Source organism: Lissotriton helveticus, chromosome 6 (genome assembly GCF_964261635.1).
Source record: "Lissotriton helveticus chromosome 6, aLisHel1.1, whole genome shotgun sequence".
Classification (NCBI taxonomy): domain Eukaryota; kingdom Metazoa; phylum Chordata; class Amphibia; order Caudata; family Salamandridae; genus Lissotriton; species Lissotriton helveticus.
In genome coordinates, this window is record NC_136067.1 from 1,964,968,766 (window position 1) to 1,964,991,944 (window position 23,179).

Genomic DNA, 23,179 nt, shown 5'->3' on the forward strand with positions numbered 1-23,179 from the left:
GGAAATGCCCCCTCTAAAGAACCCTCCAGATGTTTTCAAGTACCTCCTAACCCTCCGCAACCAGACCAGACGGTTCAGAGAGATGGCAAAAGCAAACCTGGAGGCCAGTCAGGAGGACATGAAAAGGTGGTACGATCAGAATGCATCCTCCATCGAATTTGAACCCGGCCAACAAGTGTGGGTAATGTCTCCCACCGAACCATGCGCCCTGCAAGACAAATGGACGGGGCCCTTCAAAGTAATCGAGCGCAAGAGCCCTGTCACCTATCTCATCGATATGGAATCTTCACGAAACCCTCTCCGGGTCCTCCACGCTAATAGACTTAAACCCCACTTTGTACGCTCAGAGCTCAGCCTCTTGATGGCAACCGACAATGGAACCGAGGAGGACTCCGAACCCCTCCCTGACCTCCTACGGTCTCGGGAGAAGGACGGCTCCGTGGACGGGGTCCGACTCTCGGAGGCCCTCACCCTGGAACAGCGCCAAGGCTGCCGAGACCTCCTGCTGCAGTTCGCCACCCTGTTCTCCCTCACCCCAGGGGTCACCCCCTGGTGCTTACACGACGTGGACACTGGAGACAGTCCCCCTGTCTGCCATCGGGCCTCCCGCGTACCAGATCGGGTACGGGCCTGCATCCAAGAGGAGGTGGCCAAGATGCTCACGCTCGGGGTCATCGAGCCCTCAGACAGCCCCTGGGCCAGCCCAGTGGTACTGGTCCCCAAAGCGGCCGCCCCCGGCGCCACGCCGGAGCTTCGGTTCTGCGTCGACTACCGGGGCTTGAATGCGGTCACCAGAACAGACGCACACCCCATCCCCCGAGCAGATGAACTAATCGACCGCATGGGAGCTGCCCGCTACCTCAGCATCTTCGACCTGACAGCGGGCTACTGGCAGATCGGTCTCACACCCCGGGCCCAAGAACGATCTGCATTCTCCACTCCTGATGGCCACTATCACTTCAAGGTCATGCCATTCGGCATGAAGAATGCCCCAGCAACATTTCAGCGGCTAGTGAACCAGGTCCTGGCAGGACTCGAAGAATTCAGCGCCGCCTACCTGGACGATATCGCTGTGTACAGCCGCCACTGGTCCGACCACCTCCACCACCTCCGAGAGGTGCTACAGGCCCTCCAACGAGCTGGCCTCACGATCAAGGCCAGCAAATGCCAAATTGGCCAGGGGTCCGTGACCTATCTCGGGCACCAGGTGGGAAGCGGTCTGGTGGCCCCTTTGCAACTCAAGATCGCTGCCATCCAGTCGTGGCAGCCCCCCATCACCCAGACCGAGGTCCGCGCCTTCTTGGGACTCACAGGCTACTACCGGCGGTTCGTGAGGGACTATGGCAGCATTGTAGGGCCCCTCACGGAACTCACATCCAAAAACCAACCCAAGAAGGTCAACTGGACCCCAGACTGTCAAGCGGCCTTCGAGAAGCTGAAGGCCGCCATGTGCTCCGCCCCGGTGCTCCAGGCCCCCGACTACAGTCGGGAATTTATCGTCCAAACAGATGCCTCCGACCATGGCGTTGGGGCAGTCCTTTCCCAGCTGAACCCCGAAGGACTTGACCAGAAGGTGGCTTTCATCAGCAGACGGCTCCTGGCCCGAGAACAACGCTGGAGCACCATCGAGAGGGATGCCTTCGCCGTGGTGTGGGCCCTCAAAAAGCTCCGGCCTTATCTCTTCGGCACCCACTTCCGGGTCCAGACCGATCATCGACCCCTGCAATGGCTAATGCAGTTCTTGTTCATGCATAGTACTTGTTGGAAATGGGATCCCCGGCTGGCCAGGGCTTTCGCCAAAGTCAGTCAGAGACCACCACACCCAAGTCAGGGCAAGGGAGTTACACGCCAAGATAACCCCTACTCACCCTCTAGGTAACGTGGCACGAGCAGCAAGGCTAAACTTGGAGGCGATGTAGGTTAAGTATTTGCGCACGCACCCCAGCAACAACAACCAAAGGCCCACCACAAAGGAAACTCCACACAAGGTTATAGAAAAAATAGCCTTTGTATTACACCAAAACACATTAGATAAAACACACACTTTACAATGTGCCAGAGGCACGGGCAGAATTTACAAGGGATATGTACAAGACAGGGCCACCTGGACCACTGTCAGGAATCAGAAGTAGCACTTTCAGAAATAGTACTTAGTACATAGAATATAGCACAAAATAGCACACAACCAGTAATTACTGGTAACCAGGATCTCACTAGCACCACCTGTACTAGGGAGAAAACAACCACCTATGTATTACAATACCTGTAGGGGTGTAAGAGGAAAACACATGATGCAATGCATAACATTCATTCAGAGGTGTAAGGGGGAAAACACATGATGCATCACAATACATTCAGAGGTGTAAGCAATAACAATTGCGCCAATCTCACAAGTCACCACCTGTGACTGTCCATGTGTCCCAATGTCAGGGCCTAAACGTGGCAGCTGCCCACGAAGTGCTGGGCAGCTGGAGATGAGGATGGGGCCAACGTGGGAGCCTCTCTAGGCTCTGCCCCACTGACTGTCTCCTGAGCCTCTCTGGGCTCGTGAAATAAATGGCCCCTGAGCCTCTCTGGCTCGCAAACCAATCTGGCGCCTCGAGCCTTCTCTCCGGGCTCACAACAAGGTGGGGGCAAGGTGGGGCCTTCTGGGGCCACTCCCCCACAGACACCAAATGCCCTCTGAGCCTCTGGGGCTCGTGAATACAACTTGCCTCTGAGCCTCGCAAGCTCCACAGAAATCACTTGTGCCCCCTAAGCCCCTCCGGGCTCTGAAGCAACAATGGCCGCCGTTGGAGTCCCCCTCCTGGGGACTCGAGCACAATTGGGGCACCTGGAGCCTCTCCTGGCTCTACATAAGCAGGATGCCCCCTGAGCCTCTCAGGGCTCACCAACAATTCCTCGCCGGAAGGGAGAAGGGACCCAGGTCACGGGGGCGGCACCGAAAGCGTGCCCGACACACCCCCCAACCGCCTCACTCAGAGCCCCACTCACCGGTCTGGCAGGCAGCTGCGTCACGAGAGCTCCCGCTCCTCGGGGCTCACAGCAGACTTCTTCCCTTTCTCCTGGACTGGTGGAAGGTCCGGGGCTCTCCCGACACTTGGGAGCCCCGGGCAGGATGCTGTGGCTGCTTCCGGCTTCTCTGTCCTGCTCACCGGATCCCGGGGTCGGCTCCCGGCAGCTTCTGGCTTCCTCCTTCCTGTCCCGGGCCGGCAGCCAATCAGAGCGCGGCCCGGGGAATGACGAGTGTCCCGCAGTACCGCCCCCGGCCTGCCTGACTTCCTGGTCGCGGCCGGGCGGCTACGGGGACAATCTCCGCGGTAATGCCGGGTGGGCACCGGCCTTAGAGATAAATGAAGCGCTCCCACAGCGCTAGTGGCAGAGTACAGCGCAAGATCCTTGGCAGGGTGGGCACCTGCCAGGGGACTGCAAACTCGGCGTGGGCAGCCGCAAAAAAGGAAAAGTAAAGCGCTCTCAGCGCTAGGGTGAAGGCACAGCGCTCCCAAGCGCTACCAGCCAAATAAAGCGCTTTTAAGCGCTATAAATGAAATAAAGCGCTCCCAGGTGCCCTCAGCAAGCAGGGCAGAGTCCCAGCAGTCCTTGGGCAGGCAGGGGAGGGCAAGGCTGGGCCCAGAGCCAGCACACTGGGTCTCCAGGCAGGGAGACAGTCCAAGTGGCGGTCCTCTGGCCCAGCGACAGCAGCAACAGCCCCCTCAGGATCCTGGAAGAGAACAACTTCAGTGGGGACACAGCCCCATTTTTATACAGTGCATTCCTTTGTTCAAGGGTGCAGAGTGGGGGCGGAACCAGTCGCAGCTGGTTCTTGAGTACTCTGTTTACCTCAACCACCCTCTCTATTCACTGGCAGGGCTTGGGTCATTAGACACACCACAGGGGGGCGGAGCCAGCATTGTGTGGGGAAAACCCAGCCCATCCAGGACACAGGTACACTCCTCCCACACATTACTCATGCAGATCTCCCACTCACCACCGGGCAGACCCATCCAGACTTCCTGGAGCCTGGCATGCCAGCCAGCTCCAGCCAATCACACGCCAGCACCCTCACAGCACACGTACAGCCATGTCTAGAAATGGCGCTTCGCTACTAGACACATACATGCTGCATACACCATCTCGCAGCATTCACTCTCACGAGTTCACACATACCAGACTCAAGCCTGTACACCCCACGCATCAGGAACTACCAGGGACACATACATTCCCCATGCATTCCTATGGGCGGGCAGGCCTAGCTCAGCACATGCACTCAGAGTGCGCCCGCACTTTCCACTGGGACACAGTGAAAGTGCGCAGAATCCCAAAATCACCATTTCAAGCAAAAAGTCTAGGGGTGAACCTGCCCTAAGGGCCAAAGTCCAACATAACCCCCTTCCAGCCAAAACGCAGGGGAGACCAATCACCACCGTGATGGACTTCCCTGCTTGGGGCGATAGAACACGGACGCGGGCCCGCAACTGCAGGGACACCCTCCTGTTCTATGCCACGGTGAACCCATGGGATTCCTTCTAAACACACTGTCTGGACCAACTGGGCTACCCCACTGGTACTCCCAAGTTGTCCGCGGCCAGGACCAGGCCCTGGGCCACCCAGGTGCCCCTGGTCCAGGCCAATTCGCAGAGCGGGGGGTAGTAACCCCTGGCAAATAGGAGCCATTTTCCACTCTTCCTGTCCGCAAGACAGGACTAGACTGCCACTGGTACTCCAGCCTAGGGCCTACAACCTCAGGCGGACCAGGAGTCTCGGGGAAGGCTCTCCTCCCCCTACCTCTTCTCCTAGGGTTCCTCCTCCCTCTGCGAGGGGTACCCCTAGAACGCCATTCCAACCCAGGACTTATCCATTCAGGTTGCACCGGGGTCAGAGGTGGGCTCTCCCACCCTCTGCACCCCCTTCCAGAGGTCTGCCCTCTCCCACCTGGAGAAGTTCCTCTGGAAGAAGAACCGGTCAGGACACTGGTTACAGTCGTCCTACCCTTCAGGTCAGGCTGATCCTGAACCTGGCCTCCCAACCTCTGGTCTAGAACCTTCGGTGGAACAATTGCCTGGCACTCCAGGACTTCTGGGGATTCACTCGCAATCCCCCTGAGGCTAACAAATGTCACATCTGTTGCGTGACTGTCTGTCTGGCGCAGATCTCCCGCCCTCTGTCCACCTGACAGTGCGTGACGATCCCCCAGACCAGAAGTGGTGTTACCATGGTCACTACACGGGAACCTAGCCCAACTGGGTAGTCCCTGACCCACTGGTCCTTCCACTGGGGAACTCCCCCAATCACTCCTCACTCTGGACTCCTGTACCCTCCCTACCGGAGCGGTACTGCCAGACTCTAGAACCACAGGAGCTCTGGTTACAGACACTCCAGGTCCCCTACTCACTAGGAGATCTTCCTCAAATGGGCTAACAGAACAGCCTAGGTCCCCAACCTGGTGTTCCCTCAAGAAACCACCCAGGTTCTGAGACAGGGCTTCGGGCCTCTGGGGGCTCTCAGCCACCCACTGACTCCTGCTCCACTGAGCCAGGCAGTCAGCCCCTACACCCTTCTCACTATACTGGGACCTAGCTGGGCTACACTGAGCCTCTTCCACCACGCTGGGCTGGAAGGTCCCTGAACCACTACTTTTGGAGTCACTCACCAATGACCCTAGAGAACCTCTGGCCCTTTCCCAGCGGTCGGCTTCCCTTGCCAGTAACTCTGTATCAGTAAATCCAACTTGCAACAGGTGTTGGCGCAACTCTGGCGAACAACCACTGAGCACCTGCTCTTTGACTATAAGATCAAACAAGACTTCAAAATCAGAGTCAGTGTGAACCTCTACCCAAGCCCACAGTGCTCCACAACATTCATCCTCAAACTTCTCCCACGACTGGTGAGCCAGCTTCCTACTGCCCCTGAATTTCAACCTATACTCCTCCTCTTGGGAAACAGGTACCAGACTGGGGGAACTGGGACTGGGATTTCCTACACTGGAATCTAAATAGCTGCCACCACTGGACCCAACCCTCCCTGGGGGATCCAGAAACTCAACACTGCGCGCAGGGGATAGTCTACCCTCCAGAGCTACTTCGCCTCTGGTGGAGGCCCTCTCAGCCTCCTCTATCCTTTCCTGCGCTAAGACCCTCTCGGTCTCTAGCTGTTGCTTTCTAATGCCCAGCTGTGCCATAGCCTGGGCATGCTCCAACCTGAGCTTTTCTAAAGCCAGCTGGTGCTCCCTTTCTCTCCTCCTATCTTCCAGCTCCTCTGGGGACAGGGAAAGGGATGAGGCGCTGCCTCCTATGCTGGACCCAGCAAGGGACTCCCTATCTATGGGGTCCTCACTATCTGCTGGCGTCCCTGTGCTATCATTTTCTTCCTCCTCTTCTGAATCTTCAGGGCTCCCCACAGACCCACCACCCTCCTGGTGTGAAGCCCGGGCCCTTTCCTCACTGCGCTCAAGGTCCCACTGACACTTTTGCCATAGGATCAGGCTGCTCCTAAGTTCGGACTGAGTGTCTAACTCATCCACCCCTATGTCTCTCTCTTCACAGAACCTTACCAACTCTCCCATACTGTATCTAAACAGATCACAGACATCTAAAGCAGGCACCATTCTGGCGGACGTTCTAGTGAAGAGATCACACAGGGAACCTAGGGGTCTGAGCTAACACAGGAGTACACAATTCACAAGGTATTCAGCAAGCTCTCTACCCCAGAGAACTCACACTCACTTGCCTAGTGCCACACACCATTCATCCACACACAACCCCCCCCTCGGACTAGTAAGGCAGTTTCTACCACCCCTGACTTCTTAACCTGACCACAAGTGACACAGGTACCAGACTCTGGGCGCGGGGCAGGGGAACAAATGCACTGGACACAATTGCACAATGATACCTTCAGGAGAAGAAAATATGAAACTTCCAAAAAAAACAATCCCCTTAAAATGTGGTCATCTAAAATGCAGAGTTTTGTGGTGCAGCCAGCCGCTACTAAGGTACAAGGCAAACACAAATCCTTATCCCGCCGCTTGCCGCCAATGTTGGAAATGGGATCCCCGGCTGGCCAGGGCTTTCGCCAAAGTCAGTCAGAGACCACCACACCCAAGTCAGGGCAAGGGAGTTACACGCCAAGATAACCCCTACTCACCCTCTAGGTAACGTGGCGCGAGCAGCAAGGCTAAACTTGGAGGCGATGTAGGTTAAGTATTTGCGCACGCACCCCAGCAACAACAACCAAAGGCCCACCACAAAGGAAACTCCACACAAGGTTATAGAAAAAATAGCCTTTGTATTACACCAAAACACATTAGATAAAACACACACTTTACAATGTGCCAGAGGCACGGGCAGAATTTACAAGGGATATGTACAAGACAGGGCCACCTGGACCACTGTCAGGAATCAGAAGTAGCACTTTCAGAAATAGTACTTAGTACATAGAATATAGCACAAAATAGCACACAACCAGTAATTACTGGTAACCAGGATCTCACTAGCACCACCTGTACTAGGGAGAAAACAACCACCTATGTATTACAATACCTGTAGGGGTGTAAGAGGAAAACACATGATGCAATGCATAACATTCATTCAGAGGTGTAAGGGGGAAAACACATGATGCATCACAATACATTCAGAGGTGTAAGCAATAACAATTGCGCCAATCTCACAAGTCACCACCTGTGACTGTCCATGTGTCCCAATGTCAGGGCCTAAACGTGGCAGCTGCCCACGAAGTGCTGGGCAGCTGGAGATGAGGATGGGGCCAACGTGGGAGCCTCTCTAGGCTCTGCCCCACTGACTGTCTCCTGAGCCTCTCTGGGCTCGTGAAATAAATGGCCCCTGAGCCTCTCTGGCTCGCAAACCAATCTGGCGCCTCGAGCCTTCTCTCCGGGCTCACAACAAGGTGGGGGCAAGGTGGGGCCTTCTGGGGCCACTCCCCCACAGACACCAAATGCCCTCTGAGCCTCTGGGGCTCGTGAATACAACTTGCCTCTGAGCCTCGCAAGCTCCACAGAAATCACTTGTGCCCCCTAAGCCCCTCCGGGCTCTGAAGCAACAATGGCCGCCGTTGGAGTCCCCCTCCTGGGGACTCGAGCACAATTGGGGCACCTGGAGCCTCTCCTGGCTCTACATAAGCAGGATGCCCCCTGAGCCTCTCAGGGCTCACCAACAATTCCTCGCCGGAAGGGAGAAGGGACCCAGGTCACGGGGGCGGCACCGAAAGCGTGCCCGACACACCCCCCAACCGCCTCACTCAGAGCCCCACTCACCGGTCTGGCAGGCAGCTGCGTCACGAGAGCTCCCGCTCCTCGGGGCTCACAGCAGACTTCTTCCCTTTCTCCTGGACTGGTGGAAGGTCCGGGGCTCTCCCGACACTTGGGAGCCCCGGGCAGGATGCTGTGGCTGCTTCCGGCTTCTCTGTCCTGCTCACCGGATCCCGGGGTCGGCTCCCGGCAGCTTCTGGCTTCCTCCTTCCTGTCCCGGGCCGGCAGCCAATCAGAGCGCGGCCCGGGGAATGACGAGTGTCCCGCAGTACCGCCCCCGGCCTGCCTGACTTCCTGGTCGCGGCCGGGCGGCTACGGGGACAATCTCCGCGGTAATGCCGGGTGGGCACCGGCCTTAGAGATAAATGAAGCGCTCCCACAGCGCTAGTGGCAGAGTACAGCGCAAGATCCTTGGCAGGGTGGGCACCTGCCAGGGGACTGCAAACTCGGCGTGGGCAGCCGCAAAAAAGGAAAAGTAAAGCGCTCTCAGCGCTAGGGTGAAGGCACAGCGCTCCCAAGCGCTACCAGCCAAATAAAGCACTTTTAAGCACTATAAATGAAATAAAGCGCTCCCAGGTGCCCTCAGCAAGCAGGGCAGAGTCCCAGCAGTCCTTGGGCAGGCAGGGGAGGGCAAGGCTGGGCCCAGAGCCAGCACACTGGGTCTCCAGGCAGGGAGACAGTCCAAGTGGCGGTCCTCTGGCCCAGCGACAGCAGCAACAGCCCCCTCAGGATCCTGGAAGAGAACAACTTCAGTGGGGACACAGCCCCATTTTTATACAGTGCATTCCTTTGTTCAAGGGTGCAGAGTGGGGGCGGAACCAGTCGCAGCTGGTTCTTGAGTACTCTGTTTACCTCAACCACCCTCTCTATTCACTGGCAGGGCTTGGGTCATTAGACACACCACAGGGGGGCGGAGCCAGCATTGTGTGGGGAAAACCCAGCCCATCCAGGACACAGGTACACTCCTCCCACACATTACTCATGCAGATCTCCCACTCACCACCGGGCAGACCCATCCAGACTTCCTGGAGCCTGGCATGCCAGCCAGCTCCAGCCAATCACACGCCAGCACCCTCACAGCACACGTACAGCCATGTCTAGAAATGGCGCTTCGCTACTAGACACATACATGCTGCATACACCATCTCGCAGCATTCACTCTCACGAGTTCACACATACCAGACTCAAGCCTGTACACCCCACGCATCAGGAACTACCAGGGACACATACATTCCCCATGCATTCCTATGGGCGGGCAGGCCTAGCTCAGCACATGCACTCAGAGTGCGCCCGCACTTTCCACTGGGACACAGTGAAAGTGCGCAGAATCCCAAAATCACCATTTCAAGCAAAAAGTCTAGGGGTGAACCTGCCCTAAGGGCCAAAGTCCAACAGTACTTAACTCACTATAACCAATTTGTGATTTCAAAATGTGATCGGTAGCTTGAAATACTTGTTCTAGAGAACCTTGTTCTGGTGCTGGATGATGAAAGATTTTCTTGTGTTCCAAACGTGAATGGCGGTCTGGAAATCTAGATTTACCTACATACGCTATTCTGGCGGGATTCTCATCCTCTACCTCTTCTGTAGGAGAGTCATTCTCTTTCTCGCTTACTTGTGCTGTTTTACGTTGTTCGTGTAACCTTATTATTTCCTTACGAATTTTCTTGTACATACTCTCTATACTACTGATGGTTCTGTGTTTACCCTCGGCTATATTATCACTCCACCTTGTCAGGGTTCTCATTTCTGTCGGATCTTTGGTCGGGGAATCTTGTTCCCGTATTAAACAATTGATCAGAAACTTTAATACCATGAGCTGGATCTCAGCTTTCCTTTGGGACATGGTTTCGCCAATACTTTCTGGATCATCCCCTGTACGGATGAAACGATATATTCTGTCTAGATCTTCTTTCATATCCGGTAGGGTGTCCAAATACCCGGTCACCCGTCTCACACGTATGGAATATATAACCGTACTATCATCGCCTGTGACTGGATCATAGCGGCATTCAGTAAGAGCTCGTCGGATTTCTGCAACGGACTTATATTTGGGCGTACGCTGTAACGCACGTTCATGTAACTCGACTAACGTTACACGTTGGTGTGGTGGCGGGGTACCAGGAGGACCTCCTCCTGCGGCCCCTAAACTAGAATCGTCGACTGACATTCTTCGTGCTGGCAGAGTGGCTGATGTGGCGGGAAGTTGTACTATGGGCTGGACCGGGGGTACCGTAGCAGGTACTGCAAAAGGTGCCCCGGTGTCTGGAGGAGCAGGAATTGCATGATTTACAGGAACTGGCGGAACAGGATTTGCATATTCTGGGACTATGTCGTCCAAATAGGACGAGATAAAAATATCAGCTGCGGTCGGTTTGTGACGTAGCTTGGTCGGAACTAATGGTGGCGGAAAATTACTGGATGCCTCTGGGGTTGCTTTTGGCAAGCCCTTGGCAAGAAGAGGATACATACCCTTAATGAGGGCATTCCTCTGTCTGTCTGACTGTTCGGTTTTAACTCGCTCACCTATTTCGATTAATTCCCTTTCTTGGGCTCTTTCTATGGATTCTCTACTTAATTCTGACTTTCTGATTTCTTTTTCGGTTCTCTTATGAGATTCTTTGCGCCATAACTCGACGGCATCTTTCTGTGACTGTCTGGCTTTCTTTTTCCATAATGCTTCTTCTACTCGCATGATGCACTCGGCATCCCATGTACCCGATACGGGCCATCTGTACTTTTCTTCTAACTGTTTGGTGTACTCCACCCATAAATCTAGATATAATATGGCACTTATGCCATGCTTTTGATACATAAAATGACCTGGACTGTCCCTAGGCGGGACAGGAACTGCTTCCTCTAACAGACCTTTTCTAGTTTTTAACTGACGTAACTTGGAAAACAAAGGCATGACTGGACTGTAATCTAGACACAATACAATACACAATGAACACGATAATTACACCACTTTCATTCCACGACATTAAAATACATGAATGACATTTTCAAAATAATAGTCTTGACAAAATACTACCTGGAATACTGAAAACAGAATACATGAATTTTCTCGAGAACAGAACTGACTAGAACAGAAACTAGATGCACTGCTAAAACAGTACGAACTTACCGGTCTCATAAAGAGACACGTCAGGACCCGCATCCACCGGAGTGGACACTTCGTATTGGGTCTGTGTACCACCAAACCCACGGACCAGAGTCAATTAGATTGACCCTGTCTAGATACTACCCCAGCAACGGTACTCACCGGGCAGCAAGAACGGAAGGCCTCGGACTGGACTGGACTGCTTCGACGCCGGACGGACGAACTTCGGACTTCAGTTACGGGTGGGCCTCCGGATACCTCGGACCTTGGACTCTCGGCTTGGGCTCTGGTCGGGACTCGCCGCGTTCCTCCACCGCCTCGTCTGGACGCTGGACCGCAACCTCCGTCTCCTCCGTGGGCCTGAGGGATACTTGAAGCAGAAATATCTGCCGGTGCGCAGAAGAGTTCCGTCACGGCTGCAGAGGGTCAGGGGGCATACGTGGCTTCACCGGCGCGTGGGGAAAGGGCAAGTCCCTATTCGGGCGCCATTATGTGGTATATAAATAAATAATACCGGATCTATTTTTGACTGGATATAGTAATAACAGATAGCTCAATAAATAAGAGTCAAGATTCGAGGTAGTAGGAGTTTGCAGGTTTAATACAGCATAAGGACAGGAACAGGACAACCTGCACAGGACTAGGATGGCAGCGCTGCCGGGGGCAGGATCGGAATCAGCGTATCGGCGGCGTAACTTTTAATAACAGTGCACAAGCATATATACTAAAACAATTGCATTACAGTACATACAATAGGCGGAGCAGTGGGTGTGGTCAATAGCAGTCGCGAAAGATAAGGGTGAAAGTAGGTGTAACAAGAGGCGTGAACATAGACATGTGATGTAAACGTAACAGAATATGTCATAAATGGGGCGGAAACATGGAGGGGGCTACCTAAGTGTTGGACAGGCCACGTGTAAGGCTTGCTCCCTCCCCGCACGACCAGGCGCGAGCCCCGCTCCTCAGGCGTTACACGCAACAACAACCCGTTTCCCGTCTCCTATAGGGCCCCTGCCCCTGAACATCTCCACATCGTGGGCCCGATTCCCTACCGGCCCTCTCGCCCGGCCTGGGCGCCATCTTGGACACGGCACCACGAGGCCGCGTGGCCTCCGATCAACCCTAACCCTGGGCCTGGCAAGGCCCCGACATCCCGGCACCACCATCCACCCAGGAGGTGAGCGGACTACTTGGCAGGTCAATGGGAGAAAGAGGTGTCGATGGCTCTCCCCCACCAGGTGCCGATCGCCCCCAGCTCCCCCAGGCGCTGGCTCCACCCCCCTGCTGGGTGTCTGGACTCCCTCATCCCGGACCTCCCGACCTCCCAGTGCGAGGGTCCGGACATCAAAGGGCGCCAGACCTATAACTGGCGCAGCTCCAGAGCAGGAAGGCAGTTGTATCCTGGAGTCGAGAGACGCAGTGAAGAACTCATCCTTGACGGACTACTGGCGCTGCCGTAGCCCTGCCTTGCGAACTACCGATCTGCCTGCTGGCGCTGCCGCGGCTCTCTGCACCCATCTTCATCGGGACCTGCTGGCTCCGCCGCGGACCGTCACTACCTTCAACCATCCCGGGACCTGCTGGCTCCGCCGCGGCCCGATCATCTAGAACGCCGAGCTCGAGGATTGTGAGCTAATTCATCTACCACCACATCCCCCAGAGTGGTAACGAGACTGTCCCGCTACCCCCTTACCCAACCAAGAGACTAGAATAGAGGGGACCCCGGAGTCCAGACCTCCTTGTACCACCTCACCGTACTTAAAGAATTGCTTATAAAGTAACGTTGAACCTTATCCTTGTGTGGTGTACGTCAGTGGGGGGGAAGTTATTTGTGTGTACGATTGCTGGAGACGGATCTCCCCGGAGACCTCTCCCCTTATCCTCGGCCGACCCTCCCGGTCCGTCTAACATTGGTGGCCAGCGACGGGATCCGAATCAACGCGTAATCGTACAGAGAGTAGCTCACCCCACGACAAAACCACAATGTCAACCAAAGAAAGCGGATCCACCGAAAAATTCCAGATGGAGAAATTGGAAGAATACAGCCATCGTGAGTTGAAACAATTCTGCATTGAACTAGGTATCGCTACCACCGGTCTGAATACTAAAGACGATTTCAAGCACGCCATTGAGTCATGGGCAGAAACCGGGGCCGTCAGACCCCCGGACCAAAATCTCGCAACAGCAGAGAAAGACACCACGGCTCCCGAGGAGCGAAGAACGGGTCTCTCGCAAGATGAGATCCAAGAACGAGAAAGAAACCGACTACATGAGCTAGAGATGGCCCGGCTCAAAATGGATGGCGAACTCAAATTAGCCGAACAAAAACTAAATCTGGAACATCTGCGGCTCCGAGAAGAACGGGAAGAGAAACAGAGACAAAGAGAGCTTGAAGAGAAGAGACTGGCGTACGAACACGAACGCAAACTAGCTGAGATAGACTTACGCAAGCAGAACAAAGAATTAGGAGTGCCCGAGCAACCGCGCCCCCCGGGGGTGACAGAAAGGAAGGTACACATCCCCAAGGATGTCCTTCGAGAATATTTCCGAGAGGACGACATACAGCAATGGTTCAAGGCCTACGAGATCGCTATGACCTCCCACCGGATCGATCGAAGCGACTGGGGAGCCGGTCTATGGGGGAGGTTCGTCAATGAGGGCCGCGATGCCCTGCTACAGCTCCCAGACCATCTGATGACCTCCTATGACCACATGAAAGCTACCCTCCTCACCCGCTATGGGCTCACACCCGAAATGTACCGCCAGAGGTTCCGAAACTGCACTCGGATCCCGGGCACAACTTGGGTGGAATACGTGAACTATTTCAGCCGGGCCTTCGAGGGGTGGATCAAGGGAAGCAACGTAACGACTTACGAGCAACTCTTCAATCTCATGGTATGGGAGCATCTATCGAACAACTGCTTCGTCGAGCTCAGGCAGCACCTCCTCGACAGTAAATTAACTGATCCACGACAGCTTGCCGCCGAGGCTGACCGGTGGGAAATTACCCGAGTGGGCCGAACTGGGCCCCATGAACAGAACCGGAACAACCACGGTCAGCACCGTCCCCGAGGAGGAGGAGGGGGCCAGGGACGAGGGAGAGACAACGCCCCGGCCGCTCCCGCTACCAGCACCCCACCCCCGGCCAACCGGGGCAACACCCCGGCGCGGCCGGGATACAGAGCCAATGTCACGTGTCACCGATGCCAGCGAGACGGCCACTACGCCAACGACCCGAATTGTCCACAGAGCCAGACTCCGAGACCCCGCCAGATGGCTGCCGCCGCCCTTGGGTAAGAACAAATCTACGAAGAACATGAGGAATGTGAGCAAGAACGCCAGGAATGGGAACCAGCCGCCATGGTTCTAGCGTGCCTAGGGGGAAGAGACATGGTCCCGCGGGTCCCCCTACCCGCCAACACCCGGAAGTACAGTCAATGGGTGAACATTAATGGACGCCGGGCCGAAGCCCTACGTGACACCGGGGCCAGTGTAACGGCCGTCCGATGTCACCTGGTGACCCCAGAACAGATTCTGCCGAACGTCCTCTGCCCTGTCCGTTCAGCCGACAATTCGGAGAGTCTATGTCGGATGGCTTGCGTCCCCTTCGAGTGGGGAGGAGTCTCCGGCATGTTGGAAGTGACGGTCCGAGATGATGCCCCCGTAGACTGTCTCCTGGGAAATGATCTTGAGAGTTCCCCGTGGGCCGCCGTAGAGAGGAGAGAGCACCTAGGGATGTTGGGCATCCCGGATTGGGCGTGCGTAACCACCCGGTCCATGGCTGCCCGTGCCATCCCCCGACCCGAAGAACCTGAATGGCCGGCACCTCCTCCCCCGGTCGCTCCAGACACCGACCGTGCCGTCACCCCAGAACAAACTCCCGAGGGGCTCGTTCAGCCTCAGGACCTTCCCGGCCTGGATCAGTGGCGTCAGGAGGGGGGGCCCACCCAAGAACAGTTTCGCCACGAGCAGAAGACCTGTCCCTCCCTCGAGGGACTCCGCCAACAAGCCCTCGCCCAGAGTGCAGGGGATACCTCCGGAACCCATTGGGTCTATTGGGACAATGACCTGTTGTACAGCGAACAGAGAATCGCAGAGTTAGGGGCCAGTCGAGTACTAGTGGTGCCCCTCCGCTTTAGAGACTTCTTGCTAAAAATGGCCCACGATGTCCCCCTGGCTGGCCACCTGGGTCAGGATAAAACCTACAGTCGCCTGGTGACCCACTTTTTCTGGCCCAAGATGAGGAACGACGTACTCCAACACTGCCGATCTTGCCCCACGTGCCAGGCCAGCGGGAAGAGCGGCCGCAAGCTTAAAGCACCTCTGCAACCTTTTCCAGTGGTCACCACCCCGTTCGAGAGGGTGGGGATAGACATTGTGGGACCCCTGGACCCCCGTACAGCACAAGGACATCGGTTCATCCTAGTACTGGTGGACCACGCCACCCGCTACCCCGAGGCTGTTCCCCTGCGAACTGTGACAGCCCCGGTAGTCGGCCGGGCCTTGATGGGGATCTTCTCCCGGGTGGGCTTCCCCCGAGAAGTCGTCAGCGACCGGGGCACAAACTTTATTTCAAAATACATGAAGTCCCTCTGGCAACAGTGTGGGGTCACCTACCGATTCACGACCCCCTATCACCCTCAAGGAAACGGACTGGTTGAGCGGTTCAACCGCACGCTCAAAGGGATGATTGGGGGGTTGGAAGAGCCCCTCCGTCGCCAGTGGGATGTGCTACTACCGTGCCTTCTCTTTGCCTACCGAGAAGTCCCCCAGAAGTCCCTCTGCTTCAGCCCGTTCGAACTCTTGTATGGGCACCCGGTGCGGGGGCCGCTCAGCCTAGTCAAAGAGGGCTGGGAAATGCCCCCTCTAAAGAACCCTCCAGATGTTTTCAAGTACCTCCTAACCCTCCGCAACCAGACCAGACGGTTCAGAGAGATGGCAAAAGCAAACCTGGAGGCCAGTCAGGAGGACATGAAAAGGTGGTACGATCAGAATGCATCCTCCATCGAATTTGAACCCGGCCAACACGTGTGGGTAATGTCTCCCACCGAACCATGCGCCCTGCAAGACAAATGGACGGGGCCCTTCAAAGTAATCGAGCGCAAGAGCCCTGTCACCTATCTCATCGATATGGAATCTTCACGAAACCCTCTCCGGGTCCTCCACGCTAATAGACTTAAACCCCACTTTGTACGCTCAGAGCTCAGCCTCTTGATGGCAACCGACAATGGAACCGAGGAGGACTCCGAACCCCTCCCTGACCTCCTACGGTCTCGGGAGAAGGACGGCTCCGTGGACGGGGTCCGACTCTCGGAGGCCCTCACCCTGGAACAGCGCCAAGGCTGCCGAGACCTCCTGCTGCAGTTCGCCACCCTGTTCTCCCTCACCCCAGGGGTCACCCCCTGGTGCTTACACGACGTGGACACTGGAGACAGTCCCCCTGTCCGCCATCGGGCCTACCGCGTACCAGATCGGGTACGGGCCTGCATCCAAGAGGAGGTGGCCAAGATGCTCACGCTCGGGGTCATCGAGCCCTCAGACAGCCCCTGGGCCAGCCCAGTGGTACTGGTCCCCAAAGCGGCCGCCCCCGGCGCCACGCCGGAGCTTCGGTTCTGCGTCGACTACCGGGGCTTGAATGCGGTCACCAGAACAGACGCACACCCCATCCCCCGAGCAGATGAACTAATCGACCGCATGGGAGCTGCCCGCTACCTCAGCATCTTCGACCTGACAGCGGGCTACTGGCAGATCGGTCTCACACCCCGGGCCCAAGAACGATCTGCATTCTCCACTCCTGATGGCCACTATCACTTCAAGGTCATGCCATTCGGCATGAAGAATGCCCCAGCAACATTTCAGCGGCTAGTGAACCAGGTCCTGGCAGGACTCGAAGAATTCAGCGCCGCCTACCTGGACGATATCGCTGTGTACAGCCGCCACTGGTCCGACCACCTCCACCACCTCCGAGAGGTGCTACAGGCCCTCCAACGAGCTGGCCTCACGATCAAGGCCAGCAAATGCCAAATTGGCCAGGGGTCCGTGACCTATCTCGGGCACCAGGTGGGAAGCGGTCTGGTGGCCCCTTTGCAACTCAAGATCGCTGCCATCCAGTCGTGGCAGCCCCCCATCACCCAGACCGAGGTCCGCGCCTTCTTGGGACTCACAGGCTACTACCGGCGGTTCGTGAGGGACTATGGCAGCATTGTAGGGCCCCTCACGGAACTCACATCCAAAAACCAACCCAAGAAGGTCAACTGGACCCCAGACTGTCAAGCGGCCTTCGAGAAGCTGAAGGCCGCCATGTGCTCCGCCCCGGTGCTCCAGGCCCCCGACTACAGTCGGGAATTTATCGTCCAAACAGATGCCTCCGACCATGGCGTTGGGGCAGTCCTTTCCCAGCTGAACCCCGAAGGACTTGACCAGCCAGTGGCTTTCATCGGCAGACGGCTCCTGGCCCGAGAACAACGCTGGAGCACCATCGAGAGGGAGGCCTTCGCCGTGGTGTGGGCCCTCAAAAAGCTCCGGCCTTATCTCTTCGGCACCCACTTCCGGGTCCAGACCGATCATCGACCCCTGCAATGGCTAATGCAGATGCGGGGGGAAAACCCGAAACTACTACGTTGGTCCATCTCCCTGCAGGGGATGGACTTCACTGTGGAACATCGACCCGGGCAAGACCACGCCAACGCAGATGGCCTGTCACGCTTTTTCCGCCTCGACGAGGAGAGTCCCCAAGAGGATGGGTGACTCTCCCCGCCTTCAGCTGGGGGGGACGCATGTTGGACAGGCCACGTGTAAGGCTTGCTCCCTCCCCGCACGACCAGGCCCGAGCCCCGCTCCTCAGGCGTTACACGCAACAACAACCCGTTTCCCGTCTCCTATAGGGCCCCTGCCCCTGAACATCTCCACATCATGGGCCCGATTCCCTACCGGCCCTCTCGCCCGGCCTGGGCGCCATCTTGGACACGGCACCACGAGGCCGCGTGGCCTCCGATCAACCCTAACCCTGGGCCTGGCCAGGCCCCGACATCCCGGCACCACCATCCACCCAGGAGGTGAGCGGACTACTTGGCAGGTCAATGGGAGAAAGAGGTGTCGATGGCTCTCCCCCGCCAGGTGCCGATCGCCCCCAGCTCCCCCAGGCGCTGGCTCCACCCCCCTGCTGGGTGTCTGGACTCCCTCATCCCGGACCTCCCGACCTCCCAGTGCGAGGGTCCGGACATCAAAGGGCGCCAGACCTATAACTGGCGCAGCTCCAGAGCAGGAAGGCAGTTGTATCCTGGAGTCGAGAGACGCAGTGAAGAACTCATCCTTGACGGACTACTGGCGCTGCCGTAGCCCTGCCTTGCGAACTACCGATCTGCCTGCTGGCGCTGCCGCGGCTCTCTGCACCCATCTTCATCGGGACCTGCTGGCTCCGCCGCGGACCGTCACTACCTTCAACCATCCCGGGACCTGCTGGCTCCGCCGCGGCCCGATCATCTAGAACGCCGAGCTCGAGGATTGTGAGCTAATTCATCTACCACCACATCCCCCAGAGTGGTAACGAGACTGTCCCGCTACCCCCTTACCCAACCAAGAGACTAGAATAGAGGGGACCCCGGAGTCCAGACCTCCTTGTGCCACCTCACCGTACTTAAAGAATTGCTTATAAAGTAACGTTGAACCTTATCCTTGTGTGGTGTACGTCAGTGGGGGGGAAGTTATTTGTCTGTACGATTGCTGGAGACGGATCTCCCCGGAGACCTCTCCCCTTATCCTCGGCCGACCCTCCCGGTCCGTCTAACACTAAGGAGCCGGAACCTCTAACCTAGTGGTGCGCGCAAACTGACAATGACGTGTTACTAGGAGAAGCTGGGGGCTATGACTTCTGCGCTAGGAGCAGAGACTGAAGTCTGGGGAGTCAGGGGAGTCAGGGCGACATGTACCTAAACACTATCTAGTATCTGATGTTTAGAGAACATGTTGATAGAATCCAAAAGTTATCGGGGTAAAGGCTAACAGACACTAAGACTGGTGCATGCATTAATCTACATGTAGTGCGTGTTGAAGAATATTAAATGACCATTAATACAGTATTTCTCTTACATGGAGACGTAAAGGCTAGACGATGACGGAAACTATTGATGCGATTCAGTAGCTTTAGGAATGCAGAGAAGGAGGGCTGGACTGATAACTAGAATCATAACATACTCTTGGCAGACTGGCAGGCAGAGCCAGGCCGAGCCGGGCACTGTGAGGCAGGAAGTAAGTGAAGGGTCAGGGATACAGGTGGGGGCTGTATCGCTCCTCAGCGAGGGCTCAGGAGACAGGAGCTGAATCTGGTGTCCGGGCCCTTTTGAGGCCTAGAAACGGGGACTTTTCAATGAAATAACGTGCACACTGAGAAACGTGGCAACGTAACTTTACATAGGCCTAATACTCGTAGCTTTCACGAGAACTGAGAACTGGCATACTAGAGATGGACACAACTGTAATTGCGTCTTTAATCGATCATGGGGAATACATATGCATATTAATCATGCACATACAACATAGGATGGGGAACACGTAGGGACACAGAACATGGCAAAATTTACTTTTCCACATGAGCACGAAAGAGGACTTCAAACACGCCCTAGAATCCTGGGCAGAGACGAATACCGCCGAAGCCCCGGAACCAAACACCACTCTGACAGAAGAAAGGAGAACGGATCTCTCCCGGGAAGAGATCCGAGAACGAGAGAAAAATAGACTTCACGAGTTAGAGCTGGTACGGCTCAAATTAGACGGAGAATTGAAACTGGCAGAAAAAAAAATGAACTTAGAACACTTACGGCTCCAAGAAGAGCGAGAGGAGAAGCAGAGACAGAGAGAACTCAAAGAAAAAAGACTGGCATACGAACACGAGTGCAAGCTAGCGGAGATAGAGATGCGCAAACAGAACAAAGACCTAGGGGTGCCCGAACAACCGCGCCCCCCAGGTACTACCGAACAGAAGGTCCACATCCCCAAAGATGTGGTCCGGGAATATTTTCGGAACGACGACATACAGCAGTGGTTCAAGGCCTACGAGATCGCCATGACTGCCCACCGGATCACTCGAAGTGACTGGGGAGCCGGTCTATGGGGGAGGTTCGTCAATGAAGGCCGTGATGCCCTGCTGCAGCTTCCGGACCATCAAATGACGTCCTATGACCACATGAAGGCCGCCCTCCTCAGTCGATATGGGCTGACGCCCGAGATGTACCGCCAGAGGTTCCGCAACTGCACCCGCATCCCGGGTACAACCTGGATAGAATATGTGAACTATTTCAGCCGAGCCTTCGAGGGATGGATCAAGGGTAGCAACGTAACAACCTACGAACAGCTCTTTAACCTCATTGTGTGGGAGCACCTCTCCAACAACTGCTTCGTCGAGCTCAGGCAGCACCTCCTCGACAGTAAATTGACCGACCCCCGGCAGCTCGCCACCGAGGCTGACCGATGGGAGAGCACCCGAGTGGCCCGAAGTGGGCCCAACGAGCAGAACAGAACCAACCAGGGTCATCATCGTCCCCGAGGAGGAGGAGGAGGCCCAGGCCGGGGGAGAGACGCCGTCCCAGCCGCTCCCGCAAACTACACCCCGCCCCCGGCCGGCCGGGGCAACCCCCCGATGCGCCCGGGGTTCCAAGCCAACGTTACGTGTCATCGATGCCAGCGAGTCGGCCACTATGCCAGTGACCCGACCTGCCCAAAGAACCAGACCCCCGGGCCCCGCCAGGTGGCTGCCGCCGCCCTAGGAAAAGAGCAAGTCTCCGAAGGATCTGAAGAGTACGAGCAGGAGCAGCCCGAGTGGGAACCTGCCGCCATGACCCTGGCCTGCCTAGGGGGGAGAGACCTGATCCCGCGGGCTCCCCTACCAGCCAACACCAGGAAGTACAGCCAGTGGGTGAACATAAATGGGCGTAAGGCCGAAGCCCTGCGTGACACAGGGGCCAGTGTGACGGCCGTCCGTTGTCACCTGGTGACCCCAGAACAAATCCTGCCAAATGTTCTTTGCCCCGTCCGATCGGCCGACAATTCGGAGAGCCTGTGTCGGATGGCCTGCGTCCCCTTCGAATGGGGAGGAGTGTCCGGGATGCTAAAAGTGACTGTCCGCGACGATGCCCCAGTGGACTGCCTCCTGGGGAACGATCTCGAGAGTTCCCCGTGGGCAGCCGTTGAAAGAAGAGAGCACCTGGGGATGTTAGGCCTCCCGGGCTGGGCGTGCGTAACAACCCGGTCCATGGCCGCCGACACCATCCCTAGATCTGAAGAACCCGCATGGCCAGCACCTCCTCCCCCGATCGCTCCGGAGGGAGACTCCATCCCTACCGACAACCCGGAACAATCCCAAGAAGTGCCCGCTCAGCCCCAAGACCTTCCGGACCTGGCTCAGTGGCGTCAGGAAGGGGGGCCCACCCAAGAACAATTCCGGCAAGAGCAAAAGACATGTCCCTCCCTCGAGGGACTGCGACAGCAAGCGCTCGCCCAGAGCGCAGGAGACACCACAGGGGCCCACTGGATCTATTGGGACAATGACCTACTGTACAGCGAACAAAGAATAGCGGAGCTGGGGGCAAGTCGAGTGCTGGTGGTGCCCCTCCGTTTCAGAGACTTCCTTCTGAACTTGGCCCATGATGTCCCCCTGGCTGGACACTTGGGGCAAGACAAAACATACAACCGCCTGGTGACTCACTTTTACTGGCCGAAAATGAGAAATGACGTCTCCACCCACTGCCGGTCCTGCCCGACCTGCCAGGCCAGCGGGAAGAGCGGCCGCAAACTCAAGGCACCTCTGCAACCATTCCCCGTTGTGACCACCCCGTTCGAAAGGGTGGGAATAGACATTGTGGGGCCCCTGGACCCCCGAACAGCACAAGGGCATCGATTCATCCTGGTCCTGGTGGACCACGCCACCCGCTATCCTGAGGCGGTTCCCCTTCGAACTGTAACAGCACCAGTGGTAGGTCGAGCCTTAATGGGGATCTTCTCTCGAGTGGGCTTCCCCAGGGAGGTCGTCAGTGACAGGGGCACGAACTTTATTTCAAAATATATGAAATCCCTATGGCAACAGTGCGGAGTCACCTACCAATTCACGACCCCCTATCACCCGCAAGGAAACGGACTGGTCGAGCGATTCAACCGCACTCTCAAGGGGATGATCATGGGGCTGGAAGAACCCCTACGCCGCCAGTGGGACGTGCTACTACTGTGCCTCCTCTTCGCCTACCGAGAAGTCCCCCAGAAGTCCCTCGGCTTCAGCCCTTTCGAACTCCTGTACGGACACCCTGTTCGCGGGCCTCTCAGCCTCGTTAAAGAAGAGTGGGAAATGGCCCCCCTGAAGACCCCTCCAGACGTCTCCAAGTACCTCCTGACCCTCCGTAATCAGACCCGGCGATTCAGAGAGCTCGCCAAAGCCAATCTTGAAGCCAGTCAGGAGGACATGAAGAAGTGGTACGATCAACATGCCTACTCCATCGAATTCGAGCCTGGCCAGCAGGTATGGGTGATGTCCCCCATCGAACCTTGTGCCTTACAGGACAAATGGACGGGGCCCTTCAAGGTGATCGAGCGTAAGAGCCCCGTCACCTACCTCATCGACATGGAATCCCCCCGGAACCCCCTCCGGGTCCTCCACGCCAACAGACTCAAACCCCACTTCGTGCGTTCGGAGCTCAGCCTGCTGATGGCTACAGACAGTGGGGCGGAAGAGGACTCCGAGCCCCTCCCTGACCTACTGGGGGCCGGGGAAAAAGATGGTTCAGTGGACGGGGTCCAACTCTCCGAGGCTCTGACCCCGGAGCAGCGCCAAG